This window comes from Acinonyx jubatus, chromosome E1, assembly GCF_027475565.1.
Source record: "Acinonyx jubatus isolate Ajub_Pintada_27869175 chromosome E1, VMU_Ajub_asm_v1.0, whole genome shotgun sequence".
Classification (NCBI taxonomy): Eukaryota; Metazoa; Chordata; class Mammalia; order Carnivora; family Felidae; genus Acinonyx; species Acinonyx jubatus.
This window is the reverse complement of record NC_069397.1, coordinates 29,547,661-29,568,254: the sequence shown is the minus strand read 5'-3', so window position 1 is coordinate 29,568,254 and position 20,594 is coordinate 29,547,661. Positions and strand designations below refer to the sequence as shown.

General features: G+C 42.5%; 1 protein-coding gene and 1 long non-coding RNA gene across 7 annotated transcripts in view; one reads left to right on the top strand and one right to left on the bottom strand.

Moving 5' to 3' along the window:
- Positions 1-20,594, top strand: part of ANKFN1 (ankyrin repeat and fibronectin type III domain containing 1) — a 459,993-nt gene that overhangs the window by 350,440 nt on the left and 88,959 nt on the right. The window lies entirely within an intron of this gene.
- LOC113592640 (uncharacterized) overlaps positions 15,623-20,594 on the bottom strand; it is a 59,760-nt gene continuing 54,788 nt past the window's right edge. For both annotated transcript variants that reach the window (XR_008293964.1, XR_003412560.2), the window contains exons 7-8: positions 19,447-19,519; positions 15,623-16,294 (exon numbers count right to left, since the gene is read on the bottom strand). This is a non-coding gene — a long non-coding RNA (uncharacterized LOC113592640). The remainder of the gene's footprint in view (positions 16,295-19,446; positions 19,520-20,594) is intronic.

Below are 20,594 nucleotides of genomic sequence, written 5' to 3'. Positions count from 1 at the left end.
AGGGATAGCAAGGCACCCAGGACTAGCTGGATGGGGAAGCCTTCATCACCCCTACACTCGGAGGGAGATGGGGGAGTGCTGGGACGGGGACACCACCAGGAGCTGCCACCTGAAGGGACGCTGTGTGTAAGCATCAGGCTCCTGGAGACACAGAGCAGGTCAGTAAAGGTCAAAGTTTTTTTTTTTTCTGGTGAAAAGAGGGTTGGGGACAAATGGAAAAAACAGTGTCATAATTATAGAACGCTGCAAAGAACAGAATGTAAACAAAGAAACAAATCAGTTACCCTCAGTCCTACAGCCCAAAGAAATCTACTCCTTGGAGGAATTTTTGGTAATTTTGGACCCCATCATAAGTTGAGATCATAAATTTAACAACAATAGTGAACATTTGTCAAGCCCATAGCACATGCCAGGTGTGGAGTCAAGGCTTTAGAAACGTTGCTTCTTCTATCCCTCACACAGCCTTATGGAATAGGTACAATCATTATTCTCTCCTCATGAATGAGGAACCCTAAAGCAAACAGAGGAACGTGCTGAGGTTCTACAGCCTTGCAAGAGTCCAGTTTTTCATCCCAGAGCCTCTACTCTTTTTTTTTTTTTAATGTTTATTTATTTTTGAGGGAGATACAGACAGAGAGGGAAGACAAAGAATCCAAAACAGGCTCCAGGCTCCAAGCTGTCAGCACAGAGCCCAACTAGGGGCTCGAACTCGTGAGCCACGAGATCATGACCTGAGCCGTAGTTGGACGCTTAACCTACTGAGCCACCCAGGCACCCCGCCTCTACTCTTAAAATTTTTTTTCTTAATGTTTATTGATTTTTGAAGGAGAGAGAGATAGAGCATGAGCGGGGGGAGGGGCAGAGAGAGAGAGGGAGACACAGAATCCGAGGCACCTCCAGGCTCCCAGCTGTCAGTGCAGAGCCCAACATGGGGCTTGAACTCACAAGCTGTGAGATCATGACCTGAGCCGAAGTTGGACGCTTAACCGACTGAGCCATCCAGGTGCCGGTCCCCACCTCTACTGTTAATGACAACTATGCTGTACTGGCCTTCTTCTCTTCTACTTCACATCCCCATGTTATGACTTTTGTTCTGAAGCATTGTTTTAATCCACTCATATGGCACGGAAGTCATCAGTGTGTATTTTTTGGTTTTTTTTATCCTTGGCTGTTCAAGTTTCTTCCAGTTGCTTCACTATTAGAAGTGCTGCTGCCACGAACATCTCTGTATTTAGAGCATTTCCTACAGTTTGGAATGTTTCTTTAAAGGAGAGTTCTATTAAAATTTTTCCCCATTTTAAAACCAGTCTTGACTGTTCCATCACTTCAAGTCACATAGTTGTAAATAGCTAAATGTGGATATGGAAATAATATTAAAAAGTCTCCAATTCTATCACTCCACTCATCCCCAAGGAAAAGAAAAATAAAGTTAAGTGGAGAAAAGCATAATGAGTCAAGGAACTCTTAATTTTAATGAGAAATGGCATCCATCACCCCTATCTAATCCCACTGCCCAAGGTGTTAAATGGGGACACATCCACGAGCAATGGGTGCATAAAACCCAGAAAGTGTGACAAATCTAAATAAATGGGGTTGTGTCTCTTCTATTCTAATCAACCATTTCTCCTTCCGATGACGTGTGTGCTAAGCATTACATTAACAGATAGAAACAATTTATCAAGAGAAGTGAGGTCACACTTCACTGCCAAAGAAAAGTTGCCCATTTACAAAGAAAGAATTGAGGCTATACTACAAAGTATTTTAAGCTCTAAATAAAAATGTGCCCTCAGCTTAGGGAAGTCCAGCTTATTCTTCAGTACAATAACTGATGAACCACTCAAGGAAGATGAGACAAACTATTTTCTAGAAAATACCTAGCTTCATTGGCAAGCGTTTGTCAAAATCTTGGTTTGTCTGTTCTATGCAGTGTGCTGATTATGGCATGGTATAGACTAGGTCAAAGTGCCAGTCTCCTGGGAGCTTGTGAGTTGTGAAGGGTGATGTCACTCTGAACTTTGGTAGTGGAGCATGGGTCTGCAGTAAGGGCATTTATAGCGGCACCTGGGTGGCTCAGGAGGTTAAGCACTGGACTTCGGCTCAGGTCATGATCTTGTGGTTCGTGAGTTCGAGCCCCAAGTCAGGCTCTGTGCTGACAGCTCAGAGCCTGGAGCCTGCTTCGGAATCTTTGTCTCCCTCTCTCTCTCTCCATGTCTGTCCCACTCACCCTCTCTCTCTCTCTCTCAAAAATAAGTAAAACATTAAAAAAAAAAAAACACCTTTTTTTAAAGTTTAAGATGGCATTTATACAAAAGCCCTAGCCAGAAAGTCAGGAGGTTATTGTCCTCTGCTTCTGCTCTAACTAGAGCTAAGCGACCTTTCTGGGTAAGTCACATCTCCTCTTTGAACTTCAGTCCTGATCCGTGAAATCTTAGGTCTCCACAGAGATGTATCAGGGACCACAAATCAGGCTGGAATTGGGTTGGGGGGCGGGGGGGGGAGAGCAGTGGGAAGTCTCCCAGACTCTGCAGTATAAATAATTAGGTCTTCCTGTTGTATTCTTTCAGAGCACCATGTTAAGTTTCCCTTATAGTCTTGTTCCCAGTTTGTAATTACATCTTCATCCGTATATTATATGCTTGATGTCTGTTTCTCTTTCTAGACTGTATTCTCCTTGAAGGCAGGGACTGTGCTTGGTTCACCATTATAAATCCAATGACAAGCCCAGTGCCTGGCACATGGTACATGATTGTCGAATGAATGAATGAATGAATGAATTCATGACTGTCATTTCTGGCCCTGGAGGTGCTTGTACACATGGAGATGATTAGTTTCAGTAAAGTACATAGTACATTTACCTCCTCCTGTTCCTCATTAAACCATGTGAAAAGAACTATCTTTGAGTTCGGGCTTAGCCCTGACTTCTTACAAACCAAATGCTCTTGGAAACAAAGCTCACAACTTCTCTGAGCTTTGGTTTCCTTTCTTTTATAAAATGACTAGGTTAGTCTGTGACCTCTCAGGTCTCCCTCTGCTTCAGCGTTCTATGATTTTATGATTGTGTCTTCCTCAATCCCAGGAAGATTAGGTAAAGCTGAAGATCCGACCCGGGCTTAGAGCTCAGCAGCACAGAGTGAATCTATGGGAATGAACACGCTCTCTGGTAGATACTCAGAGAGGATCTTAGATATTCCAAGGAGCGGAACCATGGATTGGCAAAGTCGGATCAAAGAGGCGAGTTGTCACTCTGCCACCTGCTAGCTTTGTTTGTGATCCTGGGCAAACATTCTGTCTCCTCTGGGCTTCAGATTATTATTATTTTTTTAATGTTTATTTATTTTTGAGAGTGAGAGACAGAGCATGAGTGGGGGAGGGGCAGAGAGAGAGGGAGACACAGAATCCGAAGCAGGCTCCAGGCTCTGAACCATCAGCCCAGAGCCCGACGCGGGGCTCGAACTCACGGACCGTGAGATCGTGACCTGAGCCGAAGTCGGATGCTCAACCGACTGAGCCACCCAGGCATCCCTGGGCTTCAGATTCTTTATGTATGAAATCAGGACAGAAGTACCAGTTCCAGCTGCCCCATGTGATGGTATAAGGATCAAAACAAATGAGGCAGTGTAAGTGAACATGCTTTGTACGGTATAATGTGCTGTTTAAATGTATGTATAATGTACGTTAAGATGATGCTATCATCATTACGATGAGGTCACCATAAAGGTCATGATACTAACACATTATAAAGCCAAAATAACTCCACAGTGCCGCACTGGTACATAATATGCCAGTGGATTAGAAGAGAAATTCCATAGGTGGCTCTAAATGCAGGAATTTACTATAGGATAAAAGTAGTATCACAAGTATGTAGGGGAAAGATGTAGAATCCAACAAGAAGGCTACTTAACGGAGAAAATAAAATGTGATTGCATCCATGTCTCATAGTGTCTTGCAGCATAAATTGTAAAGGGATCAGAGACTTCAATGGAAAAATAAAATGAAATGAAATCGTAACTGTTCTGAAAAACAAACTGGGAGAAATCCATTATAACTAGAGTAAGGAGAGGCCTTTATTACCATGATTCAAGATCTAGAGTAAATTCAACCTCATTTTAAAAAACTGTCTTCGGCAGAAATGACTACAAGCACCACAAAAAAAGACACCATTTCGTACAAGAGGCAGAGGCTCATCTTTCTGATATATAAATAGCTTTTGAAGTCTATAAGAAAAAAATGAGGGAAAGACAGTTCATAGAGAAAGAAACACAGATGGCATATAAAAAGAAGTTCAGATTCTCCCATTATAAAAGAAATGCAGTTTAAAACGAACCTGAGGTATCAATTTTCACCTTTCAGGACGGCAAAAATTCAAAAGTTTTAATACACACTCTGTAGATCAGGGTCCAGGAAACTGTCACTTTCACATAATGCTAATGGAAGAATACATTTTTATGACCTTTATGGAGGGCAGTTTGGCAATATCTATCAAAATTACAACTGCAAACAACTTTTGACCCAGCAATCCTTATTAGGATTATTTATCCTACAGATATGCTTAGAGATTTCTAAAATGAAATATGCACAAGGTTATTTGTATCAGCATTGTTTGTAAGAGTAAATTGCGTCACATGCAGTATAAAATACAGAAACTCCATCAATGGAGGACTAGTTAAATTGTCATACACATCCACATACAGAAGCTATAGGAAAGAATGTGGAATCTCACTACGCATTTATATGGAAAGATCTCCAAGATAAGTTTAAAAAAAAAAAAGGTTGGGGAACCTGGGTAGCTTAGTTGATTGAGTGTCTGACTTTGGCTCTGGTCATGATCTCACGGTTCGTGGGTTCGAGACCCACATCAGGTTCTGTGCTGCCAGCTCAGAGCCTGGACCCTGCATTGGATTCTGTGTCTCCCTCCCTCTCTGCCCCTCCCCCACTCACACTCTCTGTCTCTCTCTCTCCCTGTCTCTCTCTCTCTCTCAAAAATAAACACTAAAATTTTTTTTAAATAATAAACACATTAATTAATTCATTTAAAAAGGGTTGGAAGAATACATATAGTGGGCTTCCTGTTACGTTAAAATGGTGGGCGAGGAGAATCTACATTCAAACTTGTTTGAGTGTGAACAAAGAAACTCTGAAAGATACAGAAGACACCAAGAACAGTGGATGCCTGCGGGGAGAGAGCAGATGAGGATTGTGGGCAGATGGCAGAGAGGACTTACGGACACTTAGTGCTGTATCACCAATTCTACCTTTTGATTTTTGAACCGTGTGGATCTACTCAAAACAAATGTAATAAAAGGATCAAAAGAAAAAAAAATAAATTTCATGGGACACAGGGGGAAACCGTGAGTCAAGAGAAGAAAAAGCGAAGGAAAGAGAGCTGTCAGACAGAAGAGGGCTCCGAAGGGATGCCCTTTAAGGAAAAAGGCCAGGTCGAGAGGCACGTAGCATGCCACGCACGGGAGAAGAAAAGCTCCAGGGTACACCTAAGAGAGGAAGAGAACAAAACTTGTCTGTCGACGTCCACGGTGTTTTTCCTGTATTGACAAATAGGACAGAATAATGCAGTAGGCCCAAGTGGGCCAATTATTTCAGATCTTCCAGGGACCAGGGAAAAAAATATCTGCTGCCATCATTTCTGTGACTCTAGTGGGTGAATTTCACACAGCAGGCTCCCACACTATATGAAATAGCAACTTTCTCCAAAGGAGTCTTTTGTAGCGCTTACTGAAGCTATCAGGAAAGTGAGGAGTCTTACATGACAAGAGTGTTTACGTATGTAATTTCTACGTAACATTAGAACCATAAAAGCTCTCTCTTTAAGATGGGGAATATGTGACACATGCAGTGAATTTCCACATTAAATTATTGAATGAAAAATACACACATTATCCATTGCAACTCCTGGATTAGGTCAGGTCAAATTTTATTGCTTTTGGCCAAGGGCTTTTGTAAGACTTATAAGGCTAAGAGCAGGTACAGTGTGATCTTTGGTATAAGTTATAGAGTTAGAATGAGGTTCTGAGTGAGAAAATACTTAGCATTTCAGAGGTAATTTCATGAAAGTCATCATGAGACCTAGCACATCACTGTGTTGATTTAACTGGAACTTTATAAGATCGTTTTAGCTCTGGTTTCTAAAACTGCCAAGGTTCATGTATCCGCCTGACAATAAATAACCAACCTTTTCTAGATTGATCTGTAATGGATGCTAATTTGAATTACCCCCAAGAAGTTTCTGGCATAGGACCAAATAAACATGGCGAGGGAAAAAAGGCAGGGGAGGAGGAAATGTGGATGACTCCCTAGCTCAGGGGTTCCAGAAATAAACATTTGATGGGTTAAAAGTGTCTAATAGTATCTGCCTTCAAACCCGGTCATGGGCATGAAATCTGGAACAGGTTTAATTATTCTATTAGGGTAAGGAAAATTTGTATCTGATAAAAACAGTCTACCAAACACGGCATTTGAACAGAGCTGTTCTTAGACTGTTTTATGTGAGAAATATAGGAGAAGTGGCAGCAGTAATAGTCAGAAGTATTTACTGAGCTCTTATACGCCCAAGCTAATGTACATTTTGTGTACATTTTCTCATTTAATATTCTCAACAATCTTATCTTTATGAGGCAGGATCTATCCTCAGTTTTTAGATGAGGAAAATTAAGAAGTCGACCAAGTTACACAGCTAGTAAGTGATGAAGCCAGGACACATATTCCTCGAAAGTTATACCCATAACATCATACTAAACCTCCGCTTATATTAAAACATATTCAGGCTTTTGTTGTTCTACAGTTGTGGGTCAAAGCTTACTTATGATCAATAGATTCTTTGTGACTTCTAAACCCGTGGACTCAAATTAAGGGGAATCCAATCTCGGGGCGCCTGGGTGGCTTAGTCAGTTAAGCATCTGACTTCAGCTCAGGTCATGATCTCACGGTTTGTGAGTTCAAGCCCCACGTGAGGCTCTGAGCTGTCCTGACAGCTCAGAGCCTGGAGCCTACTTCAGATTCTGTGTCTCCCTCTCTCTCTGCCCCTCCCCTGCTCACGCTCTGTCTCTCTCTGTCTCTCAAAAAATAAACATTAAAAAAAATCTTTTTAAAAGGGGGGAGTCCAATCTCTTCCAGCTCAGAACTATCAAAGTATCAGAGGAATAAATGTAAGATAGGAAATAATTTAGAACACTTTCACAAGAATTATTGGCTATAGTAACTATAGGCTATTTTGACCCTCCTGTGCCTATGTCAGACACAATTTAGGCTGGAATAATATCAGAGCTGGAGTTCAGCAAAGCGTCCAGAGACCCTTTTCAGTGATTGCAATGACAGAAACTATATTTTCAAAATGAACTTTCTAGAAGAGCATTTTATTAAGAATAAATAGCCACATATATTGTTTGGCCCATCACAACATTCTGGGTGTCTTTCTGAAAATTGCTGTAGGTGTTTATAAGATTTTTACCTCCCTACATACATATTTGTTAACTTTATTCCCTCCATTTCTTCAAGACATCTGGTTAAGCCTGGGTGCCTATTATGCATTAGCTGAGCTGTAAATTCCTAGTGGATTAGGATAAAGGCACCCGTGAAAATGATGGGAGCTCTTACATGGACCCACCAGGAATATGCTCTCGTATTATCCTAGCAGTGGAGGAAGAGAGCAATCAGATTCTTTATCTCCAAAACTATATTCAACTCACAGATTTTGTGGGAAAGAAACGGAAGACAGGATCAGAGATACCAAGGTTAGGTTATTGGATTAGTAAAAGGTTTCATTTCTGTTACCTATTTCTTTTTTTTTTTTTTTTTAACGTTTATTTATTTTTGGGACAGAGAGAGACAGAGCATGAACGGGGGAGGGGCGGAGAGAGAGGGAGACACAGAATCCGAAGCAGGCTCCAGGCTCCGAGCCATCAGCCCAGAGCCCGACGCGGGGCTCAAACTCGCGGACCGCGAGATCGTGACCTGAGCTGAAGTCGGACGCTTAACCGACTGCGCCACCCAGGCGCCCTGTTACCTATTTCAAAAATGTTTATGCCAGGTAAAAAATGAAGAGGGAACTAAATTGTGAGGTAGTCTATGGTATTGGTATCCTTCCTGGTTATAAAGATAACCAGCCCCTGAGCGATTAGCATAGTGGATTCTGTGGAGATGGCTAAATTGATACAAAAAAGTTTCCACTCCCCCTTTGGACTAGGTTTGACCACAGGAATTAACACTGACTAATAGCTGGGGATGGGAGGAACTCACGAGATCATGCTGCTTGGAAACACAGAAAGGTAAATGCTGTTAAGAACTTTTTTTAAGTCTACATCTTAGAATTTGTGTCCCCATCCTATGAGATTCCAAGGACCCAGCTGCATTGCAGTAATCTCAAAATCTCACTCAGAGACAACCAGAATTTACCAGAAGATGGAGGAGACAGAATTTTCCCTATTCTTCCTACAAAATACAGTGAAAAACACTGAGGTGCTGTTAGAAAAGGCCAGCTCAAAAACAGAGGTTTTATGAAACAGCCCGGGTCTCGCAAAAAAATACATTGTCTGGCCTTCAATTGAAAATCACTCCCAAAACCAAGAACCAGGATGGTCTCAAACTGGATGAAAGAAGACAATCAACAAAGACCAACCGCAGAATAACAGGGATGTTAGGGTTTTATGACAAGAGTCCACAGCCATGATACAAATGTCTCAATAGGCAATTACATCCATGCTCGGAACAAATGAAAAAATAAAAAGCCCAAGCAGAGTAACAGAAAGTCTTAGCAAAGAAATGCCAAGTGGAAAGAAAAACTAAATGCAGACAGTACAACTGAAAAATGCAGTAGGTGAAATACCAGCCTCGGTATGCCCCACAGCAGAATGGAAGGGGCAGTGGGGAAAAAATCAGTGAGCTGGAAGATAGAAAGGTAGAAATTACCAGTGTGAAGAACAAAGAGAAAACAGACTGGGAGAAAATAGACGGAGCATTAAGACACCAGAGGGATGATAACAAAAGACCTAACATTCATGTCATTAGAGTAGCAGAAAGAGGGGAGTACTAGAGAAGGGCAGTACTAGAAAAGTACTTAAAGAAATGATGGCTGAAAACTCGCCAGTTTTGGCAAATGACAAAAACCTACAGATTCAAATAGCTGAGCACGCCCCAAACCGGATCCAACCAAAAAAATCCACACCAAGACACAAAATGGTCAAGTTTCTAAAAACTGAAGACAAGAAAAATCTGGAACACAAGAGAAAAACAACACCTGAACCACAGGAGAAAAACAGTTCCAATGATAGCGGATTTCTCATCAGAAACCGTGGAGTTCAGCCAGAAGCAGAACAATATTTTCCCAGCACTTCAAGAAGAGCATTGTCAGCCCAGAATGCTATGCCTTGCAGAATAACCTATCAAAGTCCGAGCAAGATTTTTTTTGTAGATACAGACAAGGCTTTATAAAATGTTTTTTTGAGAGGCAGAGTAACTAAACTAGCTACAATAATTCTGAAAAAGCAGAATACAGGGGGGCGGGGGGAGGGGAGTGGAATCAGTCTACCCAGATCCCAGACTTTATTGCAGAGCTGTGTGATCAAGACATTGTGGCATTGCCGGAAGGACAGACACAAAGATCAGTGGAACAGAAGAGATCCCAGAATTTGAGCCACACACATGCACCAAACTTCTTTTTCACAAAGGTGCAAAAGCAATCCTGTTGCCAACAGATAACCTTTTCAACAAATGGTATTGCAGCATTTGGATATCTCGAGGTAAAACAAAAACAAAACAAAACAAAACAAAACAAAACAAAAAACACCTTTACCCTAGGTTCCAAACCTTGTACAAAAACTGATGCAACTTGGTTCATGGACTTAAATGTGGAAGGGAAAAGAAAAAAGAAAAGAATATTTAATTTGTTAGTATTAGTGATCACTAGCAAACATTTTGCTTTATTTTTGTTTCTGTTAGTGTTATGTACATTATTTTAAAAATAAATATTTCCTTCAAATTTATGCCAAGAAAAAAAAAAGATTGATTTCCACAAGCAATGATTATGAAACTGCTTTGGAAATGCCAAAAATTTTAGAGGTTTCCATTGGAAGAATTCATTTATATATACATAGACATATATATACACATACATAGACATATATGTATATATATATATATATATATATATATATGTTTTAATTCCAGTATCGTTAACAGCGTTATATTAACTTCAGGTGGGGATGGATGGGTGACTCAGTCAGTTGAGCGTCCGACTCTTGATTTTGACCCAGGTCTTGATTCCAGGGTCATGGGATTGAGCCCCGAGTTGGGCTTTGTGCTGAGCATACCTTAATATCCTCTCTCTCTCCCTCTCTCCCTCTCTCCCTCTGCCCCTCTCACCCACTCACGCTCTGTCTCTAAAAAACATAAATAAATAAATGGTCTTCAGGTGTGCAATATAGTGATTCAACACGTACATACAACACCCGTTGCTCATCGCAGACAAGTGCACCCCTGAATCCCCATCACCTGTTTCACACACCCACCCCCCCCCCCCCCAACCACCTCCTCTCTGGTCACCATCAGTTTGTTCACTGTAGTTGAGTCTGTTTCTGAGTTTGTCTATCTTTTCTTCTTTTGCTTGTTTTGTTTCAAAGAGTTCATTTTAAAGTTTCACATGCTCAGAAGCTTTTTCCTCATGGCATCTGAATAAATCCTGATCACTAACTGCCCTGTAATGAGGAGAGCCTTACACAAGTTCATCAGCGTCTCTTTCAATGAGACTCAAATAGCCTTACTCCTCCTCGTTAAGCCGAGTTATCCCCAGTTAACAAAGTCATGATATTAATACTCTTATTACGCCTATTTTTTTTCTAAAACATGAGTTTAATAAGGGAAGAACAGGCACTATTTTTTGAAACACAAGTAGTTACAATCCCCTCCTCGTTTATTTTTTTTTCCACGTCCATCTACTTATTAGCTGTGTGAACTTGAACAAGGACTTAACTCCTCTGGCCTCAGTTTCTTCCCTAAAATAGGAAGGCAGTGTTTCTGCTGTTTTCAGAGTCATAAAATGGAGCCACAGTTACTTAAATAATATATAATTAAAAAACAAGGACTGACAGTACAATAGGCAGGAGAAAAGCCAGGCCAGTTTTGAGAGTTGAAGCCCCAAATGACAGACTTCCCATTTTCTTTGCCCTGAGAATAACATCTTCTTGTTATTCCTGGGAACCTACTAGAATTCTCTAAAGTCTATATTCTTTTCTTTCTCCAAAGAGCTAGATGTTAACACGGTTTTGTCCGTACAGGAGGAAGAACACTTCTTGGAGGTCTCACCTTTCCTAATGACTGTTTCTGTGAATGAGGATATATTCTGTTTGCTTTGTTAGTCAGGAAGAGGGACTCTAATTTCTTGCAAATTCTACTTGAGTTATTTTCACTTGGATAGTTCTAGCTACTTAATAGAAATAGTTTGCCAAAACTTCCCCAAAATTTCCAAATGAATTTATTTGGTCATTGTTAAGTAGTATCTAGAGGTATGCTTTTAAACTGACCTTCTTTTCTCATCATTTTATCCTTCCGTGTTTCAGCAGTTAAACTTATCTGACACTGTGGTGGTAAATTCTTTGTTATTTGGTAAGGAATTAACAAGGATAAAAGAATGTGTTTGTGTTGGTTTGATGTTGAGATTGGAGGAAAAAGTTTAACTTTACAGATCTTCTGCTCTTGTTGTGTGATCTACTTCTAGAAAATCAAAATCCAGGAAAAGTTAACAAATTAATTGGTATTTTTAATAAAATGGTCTTAGGGGTGCCTGGGTGGCTCAGTCAGTTAAGCATCTGACTTAGGCTCAGGTCGTGATCTCACAGCTTGTGAGTTTGAGCCCTGCATCAGGCTCTGTGCTGACAGCTCAGAGTCTGGAGCCTGCTTCAGATTCTGTGTCTCCCTCTCTGTCCCTCCCCTTCTCATGCTCTGCCTCTCTCTCTCTCTCTCTCTCTCAAAAATAAATAAAGACTAAAAAAATGATAACTATAATGTAGGGTAGACCATGGTAAGTGCTGTAAGAAAAAGAGAAATTAGGGAGAGAAGTCACATTCTATTCGGTTCATGAGTTTGGGCCATGCATTGGGTTCTCTATGCTCTGATTCTGTGGCTCCCTCTCTGTCTGCCCCTCCCCCGCTCATGCTGTGTCTCTCACAAATAAATAAACATTAAAAAAAAAATTTAATGGTCTTAAGAGATGGCCATTTGTTTTAAAGCATTAATAGTAAAACAGTGATAGAAAATTAAAAAACAAAAGGCATTAAAAATTAAAATATGTAAAATCAGGTTTAGAAAGGGTTTTACATAAAATGATGTAGTGAGTTCTAAAAAGCAAGAATAAAACCATAAATCACAAACAGCCATGAAATATGTATAACATTAAAAAAAAAAAAAAACCCACCAGAGTTTTAGAGTTTACCAACCAAGGAAAAGCAGAGATCATCTGGCCCAACCTATTCTTTTAAAACTAAGGAAACTGAGTCCCAGAAAGGTAAATGGACTCGCTTGAGGTCACAGAGCTGAGGTAAAATTCCTAGATCCCTGCTCCCAGTTCACTATTCTGTCCCCGACAGCATTTAGTAAAACTCACCAGAGAGACCTGAAGCCCAGGCTGGGGACCTCAGGGGTTAAAGCGCCTCGCCCGTAATCTGAGCAATTCATAGGACCCTCGTGAGATTTCTGGAGTTTGCAGAAGCTGAGGATGGTCAACAAGGGGAGCTCCTTCAACTCTGATGTCCCTGGGACCAGAGTAACCTGCCGAGGGCCCTCGGACCCTTGCTACTTGTGCTGGCATCAGAGGCTCACACCTCAGCCCCCAGATCCCTGCATGTCTGTTTTTATCCCTGCATTTCTAGCTGGGGTGGATAATGGGAAGCAATACGTCAGGTAGGAATCTCGACAGTTGGCCAACCCCAGTCAGTGCATGGGAGCGGCCCACTGGCCCCCGCTCTCCAGGACTATGCCACGATTTTAAGGAACATAAATCTGAGAATCTGGTTTTGCTATTTCTACGAGTTCCGTGTGAGCATGACCAGCTTTATGTGGTGATGACTACATGGTCCATACTCCTTAACACGCACACGGTCTCTACACAACCTGGCCCAAACACTCCCAGCTTCATTTCCCACCACCTGTCGCTCTCCATGCCAGGGCTAAAACCACACAGCAGCTCACCTTACCTGGGACTCATCTCACAATCCCATGCCTCATGCCCTCGCACATGTTGTTTCCCTTTCATCTCCTTCCAACATCGAGCCTGAACAAACAGATGGCTGGATGGATGAGGGAGTGGATGGAAAATGAAGGAGGGAGTGAGGGAATATAATTTGAGGAGCCTTAGAAAAACCTGCCATCTCAAACTGGCTCCAGCTCCCATTCAACAACTGAAAATTAAGCCTCTACTATCTGAGTAGCCTCACACCAGTGTTGTGATTATCCGCTATGAAGTGTATAGGAAATAGTTTAAATAATGGTTATGATGCCGAAGCTGGAGTAGTGAAGTTAGCCAAAAAAAAAAAAAAAAATCCTTTTTTTAATGTCATGAGGAAATCAAGGTTATTGATATGGTGTTAACTCTCACTCACTTGCATTTCTTGAGCAGGGGAGAGGTGAAATTATGCCCAGGGTGCCAGGTAACTGTGCAATACCATGGATACACCAGTGGGAGTGTGGCATGTATGGGAAGCCTTCGCCCATGACGTTTGCAGTGGAGGAAACAAGCTTGGGAACTCTCTAGCAGAAATAAGTATTCTGTGTTGTCTTCTGACTTCCTCTGTTTAACATGAAAGTGCTTTGGGAGAAAAAAATAACTAAAATACGTAAATGAAAATAAATAGTCTCAGGGCTTAGCCATCACTCATACTTTGCTGTAAAGTCATTGATCATGAGATGTGTCTTTAATTTTTAAGTAGAGGTTCAACTTTCCTGTGTGGCATCTGGGTCCAGAGTTTTGATAATGGGAGAATGCAGGGAGGCAATTCTGGAAGGCTGGCACAGTGGTGCAGGCAAGTTGGCTCATTGAGAGAAATGCACGGCCCAGGAGGAGCACGTACACACAGTTCTGGGGGAAGGCCAGAACAGGAGAGAGACCCAGAAAGAGGTAGCAAGCCTGAAGGGCAACTCTATCCTGCCTTACAGTCTCCATCCTCTCCTTCATTTGATGCACATTCAGTGAATGGGGCACAACCCCAAGAAAATGGCACTCAAGCTCTAGAATGCTGCTCCTAAACCACTTTGGTATCATTCTCCCTTTGAAAAGTTCGTAGCACAGTGGCTCTGCCTGCCCAGTAAAAACACAGGTCTAAATGTCAAGGCCTTTGTAAACACTCTGAAGCTAAGCCTTAGATTTTGCAGAGGTCTGTGAACTCCAGGTTAAGGACCCCATGATCAGTTAATATTTGCAGACCCTTCCAAAGTCTGTCAAGTACTTTGCATATCATTCTTGTAACAACCCAATTAGCCAGGTACTCTCTCATTTTATGCATGAGAAAACAGAATGTCCTCCTGGTAGGTCACAGTCTATTCTATTCTCTATTTTGTCTGTATGGAAAATATCCGGAAGGGGAGTCAAGAACAGGTATCAGTGGTGGCCTGTGGGAAGCAAGCTAAGAGGGAATATAACCTTTGGTAGTATTTGCACTTTTTCCATGTATGATGCCACCAGTTTGTTTTATTTTGTTTTGTTTTTAAAGACAGAGATCTGATCTGCTACTTTCAAACCTATATTTTTATCCCTTTAAATAGGTGAAATGATGGGTACACTTAGAAAAGTCAGAGATTTCCAATGTCTTCTGAAAAATGAAATCTTTTTTATGCAAATTCCCATGTCAATTATCTCCTCAAACTAGTCAGATAATTTATGGATAAATTATACATTTTAAAAGTAAATTTCATTGCAGCATGGTGAGACTGCATCTTGAAAATATATAGTACTTATATTTATAATAATTATATATTTTATTGGGTCTCGTTGGCCTTTTACTTGTAAATTGGTTTTCAGTAGAATTATTGGATTGTGCGGATTTTGTTTTGCTTTTTAAAGTTTATTTATTTTGAGAGAGAATGAGCAGGGGAGGGCAGAGAGAGGGAGAGGAAGGGAGAGAATCCCAAGCAGGCTCCGTGCTGTCAGCACAGAGCCCGATGCAGGGCTCAATCTCATGAACTGTGAGAGCGTAACAGGAGCCCAAATCGAGAGTCAGACGCTTAACAGGCACCCCAGGATTGTGTGGTTTAATGCCAGATTTTTTGATACAGTAAATACTAAAATAAATAAGCCTTTGCATCTTCATTCTCCAGTCCCAGGCAGCATTTAGCATTTAGCCTCCTCCCTGACCTACACACACATTTTCAACTGTTTCTTCTCCTTGTATGCTACCAAAACCTTTAGGTAACTAAATAATCAGTATCCAATGTTTGCAAATGCTTTTTTTTTTTTTTAAGTTGAAGTGTAGTTAACATCCAGTGTTGTATTAGTTTCAGGTGTGTGATACAGTGATTCAACAATTCGATACATTTCTCAGTGCTGGTCCCGACAAGTGTGCTCTTAATCCCCTTCACCTACTTCACCCATCCTCCCTCCCCCCCCCCCCCCAACCTACTCTCTGGCAACCACCAGCCTGTTCTCTGCATTTAAGGGTCTGGGTTTTTTTGTTGGCCTCTTTTTTATTTTGTTCATTTTGAAAATCAAAACCCTGAAGCCTGAGATGCTTGTTACTTTTCTATGCTGAGGCCTAATGGAATAAAAACTGGTAAGGACATTTGTCAACAGGTGAGGCAGAGGAACACCTGGATGTGAGAACTCACCATTCAAAACGATTTGAAATAAGTTACTGAGTGGTGACCCGGAAGACGCTAGAAACACTGTTTCAGCCCTGACCACCTCCAATGGGTTTTTTTCTGTTTTAGTCTCTGTTATAAATGGAAGAATCTATCCCTGAAAGGGTCAGCCAAGGCCATGTAATTACTTTTAGCTTCCGCCTGAACTCTAGCTTTTGCCTTCATTTACGGCTGGTGCTCAGTGGCGGGGGTCTGGTGTTGCAAGAGTGAATTTCAAAGCAGAGCCCACAACCAGGTTTTCTGCCATGGGAGAGACCATGTTCTGGGTCTACGGCTTCAGCTGTCCAGGTCTCCAGGGGCCTGGCCGCGTCCTAGGAGGGCGAAAGCAACAGTATGCAGGACAGCTCGGGGTCCGCTGTCAGTACAGCTGCAGTCCGATGACGTGATTCAAGCGTTCGTCAACACTATCCAGCAATTACTCTGAGGAGATTCATCTTGTTGACTGAGTGGAAGTAAGCAAAAGAATCATGCGGAAAGGTGACTGTTCTCAGGTACGGCAGACCTTCACAGGAAATCTAAGTTACTGTGCACAGTGTTGGTGGTGAATGAGCTGGCCAGACCACCCCAGATGTAATAAACCGTGGGCTCCACAGAAAACAAAGAGGTTTAGGGCCATGTGTCACACAGGCATGCGGAATCTATAGGAATTAAAGTCAGAAATGGTACAGCTGGGTTGTGATACCTACACCAACCAGCTCTCAGGAAGTCATTGGACACTCTAAGAATCAGCTCCCTTACTTGAAATACAAGAATAAGAACAAAGTTGGCAGAGCTAGTGAGGTTTAAATGTCTCCCATGAGCCTCCTTACATCAACACTGGTCATCAGATTAAAACACGAATCGATCATGTCATTCTGCTGCTCATGAGCCTTCACTGGCTCCCACGAGGTAAAAACCAACTCTCAGCATTGCATTCAAGGACTTTCCCATATCAGCCCAGCCCCCAGCCCCCACCTCCTGCTTCCCTCTGCTTCAAACCATCACTCCTTTACCTTATCATGCCCATCCTCTCAACCCTTGGTCTCTCTCCCCAGAATGCCCTTCTCTGGGTGGTAAAATCCTACTCAGTCTTTGAAACCCAGACCAGACGTCACCTTCCCTTACCCAGTCCCCCTCCCAAAGTTTGTTGGTCCTTAGAACATGAACAACACCTTGTTCACCTGCCTGCGACGGGGAGCATTGTGCCTACTGTAATTGCCTGTATCTTTATCCATCTGCCTGCTGGGCTGTGAGCCCCAATTCAAGGATGATGTCTTATTCTAGTTTACATCCCTGTCACCCAGCGCTGTGCCTTGCAATCTTAAAGGTGCTCGCAAATGTGTTGGCTCCTATGTGGAAATGTGAACTCATGAAGGTGTTCTTAAGCTGGAAAGTGTCATTTAAGTGTAGTATTATCATTAATGAAGGTGAAGGACCGAGCAGCAAGAATCGGTCCCCGAGATTTGCACTTAAAGGAATGAGTGTCAAACCCTTCTACATCTAAATGCTACGTGTTCTTCCGGGGCCCTGCAGGAAGTGGGCGGGCACACTGGGGGTGAGCCCCTTGAGGCGCCAAGGCGTAACGCCCTACCCAAAGCTGGTCTGTGGATCTGCACCTTCACCTGATAGCTAACTGAAGATTTGGAAGGATCACCTGGCAGACTTTCTCCAAATCAAAACTTACAAACCTGTGTGCCTCCAGGATTCCTTCTTCCCAGCAACTGTTTTCCTCGCCTTTCATACATTCTGAAGTGACATTTAACTATGAGGGAAAGAGGCGCTGGATTCTGAGCCCAGACCGACCTGGATTCAAAACTTGAGCCTGTGTTCATTCCCAGCGTGCGGCTTGGCTAGCACACGCAGGCTTGCAGAGCCTGTGACGTCACGTCTAAAACAGGAAAAGTGCCTAACAAGGAAAACCAAGTGTGACAGATGTGGAAGGGAGTATCGCACGCTGAAAATGCTAGGAAACTGTAAGATGTTCTTTCTGTGATGAGAGGTAGACAAGTACCAGCCACAGGCTTACTTTCCTTTGTTACTTCCTCCTCCTTTTCTCTCTCCTTTCACATTGCGAAAGTACATCTCACTGGTCTGTTTCTGTGTAGAGGAGTGTTTGCTCCAAATCTAATAAGGCTCATCTAAGGGACAACTTTTGGGGGAACATAATAGAGTCAGCAGCCCCCATGGTAACAGCATTTCTTTGATCTCTTGCCACTGAGTGTTGTTTTGAAAGTTAATTGAGGATGAAAGCATCTCCCCAAAAAACTACTGTCAAAGGAGATTCCAACTCACCTCAAATCCAACCAACTCTGTTTTGCACGTGTAAAACTGAGATGACAACCACTGCATAAATATTAAACGAGCAGTGAGATGTCAGTGTTTTCATTACTGTGTGAAGTGGGACTCTGAACGAAGCTGAGACCAGTTTGGTACACCTGCAGAGGCAGCATGGGTTTTGATATAACCACGATATTTGATTTGGAAATTTAAAACATACAGTGTTGCCAATAGCTCTTAGTTTAAAAAAAAAAAAAAAAGTAGTTGAACTCCAGGATTCACCATTTCCTATAAGAGCTTGAGATGCCAAGTATTTAGGTTTACATGAAAATTTGGCTCACAAATGCCTCAACGAATAGGAAAATCTGTCTCTTGGCGGGTAACGGAAGTCAAGCAATTTCTTCCTCTTCACCCTCTTCAGAGGGTGAGACGCCAGTGCTGAACTGGTGTTCCACCTCACAGGGATCACAGCACACGAATACTTCTGGTCTCCCAGACTGTAGCCTTCTCCCCTCCAGTTTTTCTCCAACAAGCTACAAGAGTGATCTTTCTAAAATGCAAATCTGATCATATAATGGCCTAATCTATCAATAGCTCCAAAATGCCTTCAAAATATGTTAGCAGGATGAGCTCTTGCCTCGTGGTCCAATCTCTGCTCTGATTCAAGTCACACTCCCATCCCACCTCACCTCTTCTGTCCCCGGTGATTGCCCTGCAGTTCCCTGACCACACCATGATTCTGGGCCTTTGCTCTCACAGCAACCTCTACCTGGAATGTCTCTGACCACTCTCTTCCCTTGGCAGACCTGCACACTCTTCAGGACTCTGTCAGGAGTCAGCTTGTCCAGAAAGCTGTCCCTACCCACCCTCTCCTCAGGCTGCTGAGGGTGCCCCCCTCTGAGCCTGCCTCTCTCATAGACTCATCATATTGCATTCAAACCTTGTAGTGAGTTGTCCATTGCCCCCATTGGACTGCCATTGTCTTGAGGGCGAGGATCAGATTTAATTCATAATCCCATCCCCAGAACTTTACATAATCTGGTCCCTACTGGACCATCAGTAAAAGTGTGGTAAGTCAATCCACCAAATGGCACTAGACTGAAAGCTGGGTATGACTTCTTATCCCAAACATGCCAGCAATTAGTGTGGTGTTGGATTTAGGCCGATAGAGACTCTATCATGTGTATTTCGCTCCAGTAAATCCACATAATTCTTTCTCTCGCTGTCTATGGGCCAGTACCTTACCCCCAAGATTGAAATACTGCCAATGATTTTCCTAACCCACCTTGTTATCTTAAAATAGGTAACAGATTTTTCAAAGTCTGAAGAGCTCCTTACCTTCATCCTCCCCACAGAGGGTGACCTCTTGAAATGTTTGCAAAGTGGCAGCAGTCCTGTTCTTCCTCTGTAACTGCGAATGGGACAGAGTCTTCTTTGTTACTTATTGCATCTACTCATTTAAGACATTTTCATTAGGAACCTACTACGTGCCAGCTGCTCCCATGGACCAAGATAAGAGGCATGGGTGAATCTGCCCATTAAACAAAATAGCTGAAAAATACTCAGCATTATACATTGTAGGTCCAGGCTACTGACTCATTAGATACATCCCCTTATATAAGGAGAAATGTAGAACCCAAAGGCCACAAACAAAATTAAGATAACCGTGGCACTCCCCCCAAGAAAAGTAATTAGGCCCTGTAAATAGCTCCAGCCGGGATATACATTGTACATGATGATGTGTAGTCTTTCACGGGGATCTGAAGGGGATCCCTCAGATACACCTACGTTGCGTACAGTATGAAGGGTTTTCTTTGATCCCCTGGAGCCCATTTGGAATTCTTGGGCCCCCAAGTAAACAACTCCCAAACGAGCATGTCGAGGTCTGTGCCCTCAACATCAGCCATTCTGATCATCCACACAGAAACAGAAGCTGGGTCTGGGAATGGAAGACAGGGCTCTTTGTCTCCCTGGGGAGCTCTGGAAGGCTTATTCTTGCCTTGATGAGAGAAATCTAAAGATTGGATTTTTCAGGGTCAATAAGGCACCTTGTTGAGTAATTTACAGTAGAATGTGAAAACAAATACAGGAGGGAAGCACGCCAAACAGCACACTCCCCTGGTGAGACAAAGGGAGGAGGGCTCTGGCTGACTGCTCCCAAGGTGGTCTGGTTCATTCTTATTTATTTTCGTTCTCCCACACATTCCTCTGGATCCTGGGGAACCACTCCTGCTCTGGAGTTGGTCCGTTCCCAGGTCATCCATCCTGTCCCTCACCTCAGCCTAAGTGACTCTAGCCAGAGGGGAAACACGATTGGGGAGGGCCGGAATACACTACCGTGGAAGGAGAGGGAGGAAGATTGGGCACCGGGGATGTTACAGAACATGAACCAGGCTCAAATTATAAGCCAGCAATTTACATGAGTCTTCTGTGACTGTTTACACTGCTGTTTATTTATTTATTTTTTGAAATCAGTACTTATCTTG